A 9,577-nucleotide genomic window follows, 5' to 3' on the forward strand; every position below is an offset into this window, starting at 1 on the left:
GTACTGTGAAACAAAACACCAGGGTCGAATGCTGTACAGAGCAGGTTACACAAAGAAGAAATAAAGTGGGAGAGCAGAAGAAAGGCCAGTTTTGTATGAAGCTCATTATACCTATAGAAAACATTATGCAGCGAGTGGAGTGTAAGGCAAAGGAAATAGCCAGGCTTGTGTATATAAAAGTGCATTAGAATATATTTAACCTAACAAATTACTGAATTTCTTTCCTTGCTAACTGTGGTCTTTTAGAAATGGAACTCCTAACACAATTGAATGAGAGAGAGGTAGCGTGGCTGGTTGAACAGGGCACTTACATGGGATTTGGAAGTCTGGATTCTGTGCTCAGCTTTGCCACTAAACTTCTTTGACCTTGGACCAGTCACTTGTGCCTCTTTTCCTATGGCTACATAGAGCGTAAGCACTTCTAGGCAAGGGTTGACTCTCATTTCTATAGTGCTAACACAATGGGGCTTGGGCCTCCAGGGACTGCTAATGTTGTCATCCTGAAAACCCTGTAGTAATCAACAAAATACTTTAAAATGGCATTCTAAGTATCTGTGGAATATATAGTTCACATAAAATTCTTGATCTGTTTTGTGAATGCTTATTTTATCCATGTTAACATTGCTTCATTTTCTCCCCAGGTCATCTCTTTATGAACAAAGCTCAGGTTCAAGCACTCCATCTAATTTATGTCTTTATTAATACTGGTCATAATTGATTCTCATTCTTACTATAGCAAAATGGATTAAGTAGCAAACTACCGATGGCAATTAGCTATGTTTAAAGAAGTGTTAATGCCATTCTCTGCATATTTATTCCCTCCGGTTCATTTCTTGTGCAAGTAAAATTAACAGCTGGTGCACGCAGGGCACAATCATCTTGTCATTGAGGTCGATGGCAGTTTTGCCATTGAGTTTGATGTGAATGAGATCAGGCCAAAAAACAAAATTCCCTTACCCATCAAAATAAACAAGAGTTCCATCTGCCAAAGCCAGCTGGTTCCATCAAGAGCTGCAGAGATCTGAGGGTAATCTTAGCGATATAGCGCCTCCTCTTTCTCTTTCAATCTTCTCCCTGTTCTGTTTCATCTACTTGATCCTGGCACCACAACCCCTGTCCATGGTAGCAAGGATGACTCTGACCCATTAAGTATATAGTAGAGAAGAATAACTACATCCATTGCAGAAAATATTGGGTGAAATTCTGTAGCCTGCATTATGCAGGAGATTAAAGTAGGACCATTCTGATCACCTTTCTGGTCTCAGAAATCATGATCTATTCTTTACAGCTCCACTTTGAGATACAGAAGTTCAACTAGAGCTGTGGGCAGGGGAAAAGGATTTCCGTTACAAAGACCGAAGTAGGACTTAGGAGATACATTCACCCAACATGGAGACCCACAAAGCCCAGTAATACTGACAACTACAGACACCATTTAACTGAGTGGAATGATTATATAGTGGCTCTGGTGATGACTTGAAAATGGGAAACCCAGGCTTAATTCCCTGCTCAGCCACAGATTTCCTGTGTGGCTTTGGGAGAGTCACTTAGTCTCTCTGCCTCAGTTCCCCATCTGTGTAAAATAAGGATACTATTTTTTTCTGCTTCTGACGAGTGTTGTGAGACTAAATACATAATTGTGAGGGACTCTGATACTGTGGCCACGGTGGACATGTAAGTACGCAACATAGGCAGAACGGGGCTGGCAGATGGTAATACATTAGAAAGAAATGGAAAGAAAACAAATTTCACAACTTCTCCATCCTGTGACTGGAGGCTAGGACTGATTAAAACAGGCTGACTAGTGTGCATTGCTGCTATCTGAATCCAGAATACCACACTAAAGCCAAAGCCTGACAGGTGTTGGGTGATGGCAAGTGCTCACCTCTCAGCATTTGGCCTCAAGTTACCTAAGAGACTTGTATGACATCACACATAACTGTAGACAGAAAAATCTGATCCCAGGCACTCAAGAAACACTAGTTATACGACTGCATTATTGTATTTAGAGTGAAAGGATCCTAGGACTTCAAACCATCTGAATAAAGGGAAAGACACTCCAGTTGACTGGCTAATGGAGTAATTTATAAACCTTGAAAGCTGGAGGCGGTTCTAAGCAAAGAAAAGCTATTTGACAACACAGAATGGTTACACTGCCTCTAGAGCAGAGCAGCAATGCTCTGAATGCACAGTTGAGCAAGAACAACCAGGAAGGAAATACAGTCATGGGTAGCTTCAGTTACTTAAATGTAAACTATGCTTAAGACTGGGGTCTAGCCTCCATGGCCCAGTAAGGGAGAAGAAGGCATGCCCCATACAGCCTCTTTGCTTCTGTGATATATTAAAAATTGTGTTAAAATTGTGATCTATCACATTAAATCCTTTTTTTGGGGTGTATGTGGGGTGGGTTCCTAGTCCTGCTTTCAGTCTAGGGAGATTTGTAGGAAAGCATGCAACCAGCTGATCCTAGAAGCAGTCAGTCTGCAACGAGCCAGCCTAGAGCAAGGTAAGATGAGTTGTGCCTCTCTGCCTTAGGAAGCAGCCTGCTTTGTCTCTCTGTTTTGTGCTCTTGTGAGTTAGGGTTCTGGATTGTAAGAAATAAAGTAGTGTTACATTGCAGCCTTTAGAACTAGTATTTTTATGCTTTTTATCTAACTTCTCTGTCTGTGTGCTGTGAACATCATACTCTCCACAACAGCTGCAGTGAGAGAAACGAGTTGTTTCAGCTACTCCTTCCTTTCCCTGGAGGAGGTGGTGGGTGAGTGGTGGGAAAAGGGGAGCAAAGAATGGGAGTAGCCTTATCTCCACATTCTCCCTATGCACCTGCTGGTTCCCCTCAACCAGCATGGAGGGAGGGAGACAGTTGTGCTTAGTAAATTGCCACTGATATGGGCCAATAGTTTAATGCTCCCAGGAGCAGGGAAGGAGTGGTGCCTCTCTGGTGGAGTTGAACGTGTCTTCTCAGGGGCATTCCTTGAGAGGGGTGGTCTAGCTGTGCCATACACAGGGCAGTTTGATCAAGCATAAACTAACCATAGCGCTCGTCAGTGATGATGTGGTATGGAGAGAAAGCATTTAATTTGTTCTTTTTTCCTGGTTTTGGCCTTGTTCAGAAACAGAAGCCATGTAAGACTGCATAAAACACTGTTCTTGGTTTATTGCTAAGTCCAAACCCAACGTAAGACACAGATGACATTTACCCCAGTACCCAAAACCCACCACTTAAACCTTTCCAGGGAAAAATCTGCTCTCCAGAGCACATCATCATTAGCTGACCTGGACTCCTAGGTTTTTTCCCTTTCAACCCCCATTGACTCTGCCTAGGACTTCAGTGAAGTTGGACCTGGCGTTGCATTTTCAAGTCAAATTTTCTCTCATGTGTGCGGTACCTGTCTGAATTCTCTCCAGTCCCCATTTACAGAATAGAAAAGCAGGTGAAGCATTTGGTAAAGGGTTATTGTTTATTTTATATATGTCTTCATTGCCATCTGTCAGTTTAGTAGGCATTGTCATGCTTTGTACTGCAATTGAACCATATGTGCTTTTTGTTTAGATTTATTGGCACGTCTTACAACAGGAATTGCAGTTTAGTGTTTGTAATTAATTTTTTAATTTTTTTTTTACAGTGCAGAATTCTTTTCCCTAGCAAAATATATATTACATTTCTCCTGATGACTTTTAAATAATGAATTACAATTCTGCTTCTCTTCACACAACAGCAGATGTGACTTAATCTCCCCATTTATTTTACATTTTGCATAATGTCTAATAAAATAATGTTTAACACTTAAAGCTAGATTGTTCCAGTCTGCTCTGAGTAAGAGACAATTAGTTAGCTGCCTTAGATGCAGACCAAGGAATTGTGACTCATTTGAAAGAGGAGAAACTTGCTGGTGCTTTTCACCAGCAGTATGTTATTTCTCTCCCACCCTTGCTGTGACAGTTCAGCTCTGCTGATTAGTACATGGGAGCAGGGGACAGAGCCAATGCTCCATACACTTCCTGCTGCCACTGTTCCACCTCATGTGTGTTTGTGCATGGTGAAGAAAGAAGTTGTGAGTAGCTCCACTTAGATTGTTCTCTGACCTGGAGCTATGAATGACCATTCAGGTAGCTCGATGCCTCCTATTTCCCACCCTCCAGGACACATGGAGCAAGTGCCAATCTTGTCTTTAAATAGTGCTTTTCAGCTAAAAATTTCAAAATGCTTTACAAAGCTCTATTTCCTTATCCCTGTTTTACAGACAGGGGACCTGAGCTGTAGGACGACTAAGCGACTGACAGTCCAGACATCCATTTTAAGATCTTTATAATACTAACTATAGAGTTTGGAAATTGTAACATTTTACTCTCGTAAGGGTGCCTGGGACCCTGATAGGTGTTGGAAAAGGGAACAAATATGTTCAGAGCTGCACAAAGATTTTTGGAGGCCCAGGGCAAAACCTGAAACTGAGACCTCCCACCCTTCAAAATAGTCACCACTGAGGGGAAACCCAGGACATTTTGGAGAGTGAGCTTGCTTCACATTATCCCTGCAGCAGAAACTTCTGTCCCATTAGGCCAGGCCCAACTATCTGCTCCAGGAGTTGCTGAGATGCTGGCAGACCAGGTGCCACTCATGCCAGAGCCCCAGGCCTCACTGAATGCTTGCAAAGGCATAGGTGAAAGCCAGGCCAATTCACTTGCGTATTAGTACAGATCAAAGTGGTTGTTAGATGTCTGAGTGTATTTGGTGTTTAAACTTCACGGAAACTAATGGGAGGTTAATTGCATTGTTTGCACTTATCTGTATCCTGGTCTAATGTAATCGCATACATTTACATTGTATGTACCCCTGTAACTAAATAACCCATCAAATGAGAGAGAAGCCTCGTGGAATGCAAATGAAGAAATGTAACAGAAAAGGGCTAATTTCAAAGCAAGTGGTCATTGTGTGTGATGATCAGAGATCAAAGACACTAAGTGCATTCCTCAGTCTCTATCCTCAAAGGAAGAGCCCATGTGGGCAGTGACCCTGTCAGCTTATTTTCTGTGAGAAGAAGCTGTAAGTATGGATTCAGGGAAAGATCCTTCATCTCTGGCCCATTTGGACTCTTACAGATGCAAAGTGGAAATCCCCAGAGACAAGCCTTGCTGAAAAGACTTTTGGCAAACTGGCAGTTTATTATATCTCTGCTACAATTTGGAATTACAGACTGTGACTCACCTATACATATATTTACCTGCTTTAGCCTCTCAATAACTCTCATTCTTTTCTTTTTTTTTAGTTAGTTTGCTACAGAATTAGCTACCTGCATTGTCTTTGATGTAAGTTCAAGGGTACTAATTGACCTGGGGTAAGCAACTGAAGGCTCAGAGAGGCTTCAGGGTTGTCCACGTTAGTGCATTAGTCTGGCGATAATGGATTTTGAGGGTTGCGGTGTATCTCTGGATTCTACTGGGCCACTCTGTGAGCATTTGCTATGTTCCTTCTGTGAATTTTAGATCACATCCTCTGCTCTCTTCTGCAAGTCAAGATGCATGGCTGTCAGGGAGATAGTATCAGAGACTGCAGTCTCTATGCTGTATATTTCATGCTTCTTTGCTATCTTTTGTACTTGACTTCTGGCAAACCTAATCTATTTAAATCAGTATCTGAATAACCATGAGAGAGAAGTGAAGATATGTAACCAGATAACTGTGGCATTCAAATCAGGATTGTGATCCTAACTACTCAAAAGGTGCAGCTATCACTGGGTCAGTAACATAGCAAGTTTCTGAAAAGCTTGGATTACTTCTTGTTTGTTTATTTTTAATCCATTTCTGCTTCCTAGCAGGAACTGAAGTGCCTAGCATATGGACAATATCCAAATGTAATGTGTGCAAGAAATCTCATGAGAGCATCTCATCTGTTAAAGATCTCAAAACAAAAACCCAGGCCCACCTTCTGAAGAGCACATCTAAAATCTGAGTGTGTGCCCTGTTTGGACAACTGTAATAGCCACCCTGTTTAATTACCAGCATATGCCCTGTTCATATTGCAATTTTCTCAAAATCAGACATCTTGTTTGATCTTTTGTTGCCTTTGTTTCTCTCCAGTAACCCTATTATTTAAAGGTCTTCAATGGCTCTCTGATTTTATCTCAGGCTTTCAGCCTAATATTTTGACCCTGGCATTTAAATCTCTTCACTCTGGAACATGATTGTGCCCACACAATCTAGCTTCTGTACGTACATAGACTAGGAATCATCACTATTTCTGGTCTGGCTCTAAAATCTACAATCTCAGCATCTGCCAGGTCTAAATATCGGTGTTTTGCTGTGTCTTCTAACTGAAGTGGAATTGTCAGCCCCCCGAGATTCACATTCTATGTCTTCCATTTTAAAGCTTTGACTTAAATTGCATTTTATAGCCAATACAATACACTGCTAACTCTCAAACACCAGCTGCAGCTATATATACAAAAGATATACAAATAATCTCTTCACAACATTCTGCTCTCCGTTCCCAAACCAGACACTACCGTGTCCACAGCCTTACTACAGGAAGTCAAACTAATTTCTAGCTACCAAATCAACACATCCAAGGCAGATCCATGATAAGAGGACACCCACCATTAGAAGTCATAGATCAATGTGCTGTAAAGGGAGGAGAAGGTGGAATAATTAATACATGAAAATAAAGACAAGAGCAGAGACTAAAGGCTATTTGCCTCAGTCATTATGTACGTCAGGCAGTAAAAAGTGAAGGAGGCCAAGGGTCTGTTCATTGAACAGTGAAGATAAAAATAAAAATGGAACAGCTAATTCATTCACTCTATACCATCTAACCTGTAATCACCATCCGTATTATAACGCATACAGACAGGGAACAGAGGTAAAGTTGAATGGGCAAGAAATGAACTCAGAAAAAATTGTCATTATTCACAGGCTACCTAGATCTGTAGTACCTACCTAAGATTTATATTTCCCCAGATTATTTCTTTAAAATCACTTCCCGTTGTAGTTAATGAGGAGGTTTCATTTCCTTGGAATCTGCAGTGACCTAAAACTACCAGTTTTCCAGGGCAGACAACACTTGAATTTCTAAACTAATCTCTGAAATGATCAGACACTCTTCTTTCTCCCCCCTCCCACACCGCCAAGACACACAGATAAAAGAAGCTTCGTAGGACTTTTGTCTATCATGAAGAAACAAAACGGGACCCAATTGCAGTAGCAGCTAGTAGCCCCAGTAATGGACCAGGACCCCATTGTGCAAGGTGCTGGACAAACACAGAACAAAAAGATGGCCCCTACTCTAATGAGTATATAATGAAGTATAAGACAAGAGACCACAGGTGGATACAGACGGAGGGGGGAGCACAAGGAAGCAATGAGGGAGTATTATTTAGCATGACAGGCAGTGGTCACAACACAAGAGTTGCCTAACTAGTGCTGTGTTAGGGGGGTTGGTGTGGTATTTTTGTAGACCTCACTAGGTAGGGATTTTTAGGAGACCATGAGGTGACTTAATGGATGTATATAGGGCATGAGTGAAGGGCAGCATGGGAGAGAGCACACAGGGGCTTGTTTGGGAACAGAAGTGGACCGTGAAGGCTGACATCATGGGCTGATTGGGGTGGGAGTAGATCTCTCAATAGCGAACATTTCTTACTGAACTCTTGTTCTCCAGGAGAACAGTTTTGTTGCCTTTCCTATCTTTATATTTTGCATCTTTTCATGTGTAGCTATTAAATCCCATATGTTTATTCTAAATCATTATTCCAAGCTTTTCAGCTTTAATAAACTATTAATACATTTGGAATCAATGAAAGTTAATGGAAAATATTGTAACACTGTCAGGCCACAAGCCAGACGTGCCCCAGGGGCAATGTGAATATAACAGCTAACATTTGATTTTTAGAAACATGAGATTTAGATGGGGGAAATATTTTAAATGTGGAAGAAGAAATATCCACGTGTACAATGTATGCCAGTGAAAACAGCCAACATTCTGGTTTAAGACAAGAGTAAAATGCAATTATTTCAAACAAGGCCTGATTTTAAAACTCCTGTTATACACATAATCCAATGGAATTTTCACACTTGATTTACAGCCCAATACTGAGGTGGTGTATGGCTTCAGTGAAGTGTTGCATATCACAGGATCAGGCCCTTCCCTCGATGGATTTGGAAAAAAAGAGATTTATGCACTTATTGTTATAGTGAGACAAGAAAGGAAGACCTTTGGCTTGAATGCATAGAATGAGTTAAAGAACCAAAGGGTCCTGTGGCACCTTATAGACTAACAGACATATTGGAGCATGAACATGATGCATCTGATGAAGTGGGTATTCACCCATGAAAGCTCATGCTCCAATACTTCTGTTAGTCTATAAGGTGCCACAGGACTCTTTGCTGCTTTTACAGATCCAAACTAACATGGCTACCCCTCTGATACTAGAATGAGTTAGGCACTTAAATCACAGTTTTGGGATCACTGCAATGCACAAAACTCCTGCTGAACCCTGTAGGCTTCTAAACTCACTCCATGCCTAAGTTTTTGCAGGAAAGTTCCCAGCATGACAAAGTTTCTGCCTCTGAGCATGCTGCTGCTTCCCTCTAGGTGCATCTCTCCCACTTAAGCTCCAGAGCGCTTTGCAAACCAGGGAAGATAGGCATTTGGCTGCCTACATTGCTTGTAGAGACTGCTCCAGTAGGTGTGTTCCCACTCCCTCTCTGGCCTGAGTGACTGGGTTTCTGCATGCACGCACAGGCATGAGTGACCCCCTAGACTGGTGGCTACAGCACTCATCTCCAGGGAGTTATTTATCCATAATGCAACAGCTTCAGCAGGACAGACCTAGGGAGCCCCACATCAGAATTTCCCATTGCCCAGTGGTTAGCACACTCATGTGAAAGGTGGCAGACCTCTGCTCAGATTCCTTCTCCCCTCATGTGGAGGGGGAACTTGAACAGGGGCTCTCCTGCATCCCAGATGAATACCCTAACCACTGGGATCAAAGTTATGAAGGAGGTCCTCCTCCCCACCCCTAGCTTCTTGCTAAAAGAGCGTCAGCATCTAACACGAAAGAAGTTTGCAGCTGAGAATCCCAAGCAGAACTAGGTGCTTCCCTACAGCCTGGATTGAGGCACTTATCTGAGACAGCCGTAGGGTATATACTGGCCCCTTTGGTCAGCGTCTCCCATTGGCTAGGTTAGGCGGCTCCCTGCCTAGTATATTGACTTTTGTGAAACCTATCCTAAGGCACCTGTCTCTCTATTCGTTGTGGAGGGATCCTAGGTACCTAACTCAGGCTTTGTGAATTGGTGATTTTTCTAGACACCTAACTAATTCCTTTTGTGCATCAGACCTTTGTGACTTCTGCTTACTGTGCCATATATACTCATTTTGCTTCTACCATGTCATTCCTATGCTTTCAAGTATCAGAGGGATAGCCGTGTTAGTCTGGATCTGTAAAAGCAGCAGAGTCCTGTTGCACCTTATAGACTAACAGAAGTTTTGGAGCGTGAGCTTTCGTGGGTGAATACCCACTTCGTCAGATGTATTCACCCACAAAAGCTCATGCTCCAAAACTTCTGTTAGTCTATAAGG

The sequence above is a fragment of the Chelonoidis abingdonii genome, chromosome 5 (assembly GCF_003597395.2).
Source record: "Chelonoidis abingdonii isolate Lonesome George chromosome 5, CheloAbing_2.0, whole genome shotgun sequence".
NCBI lineage: Eukaryota > Metazoa > Chordata > Testudines > Testudinidae > Chelonoidis > Chelonoidis abingdonii.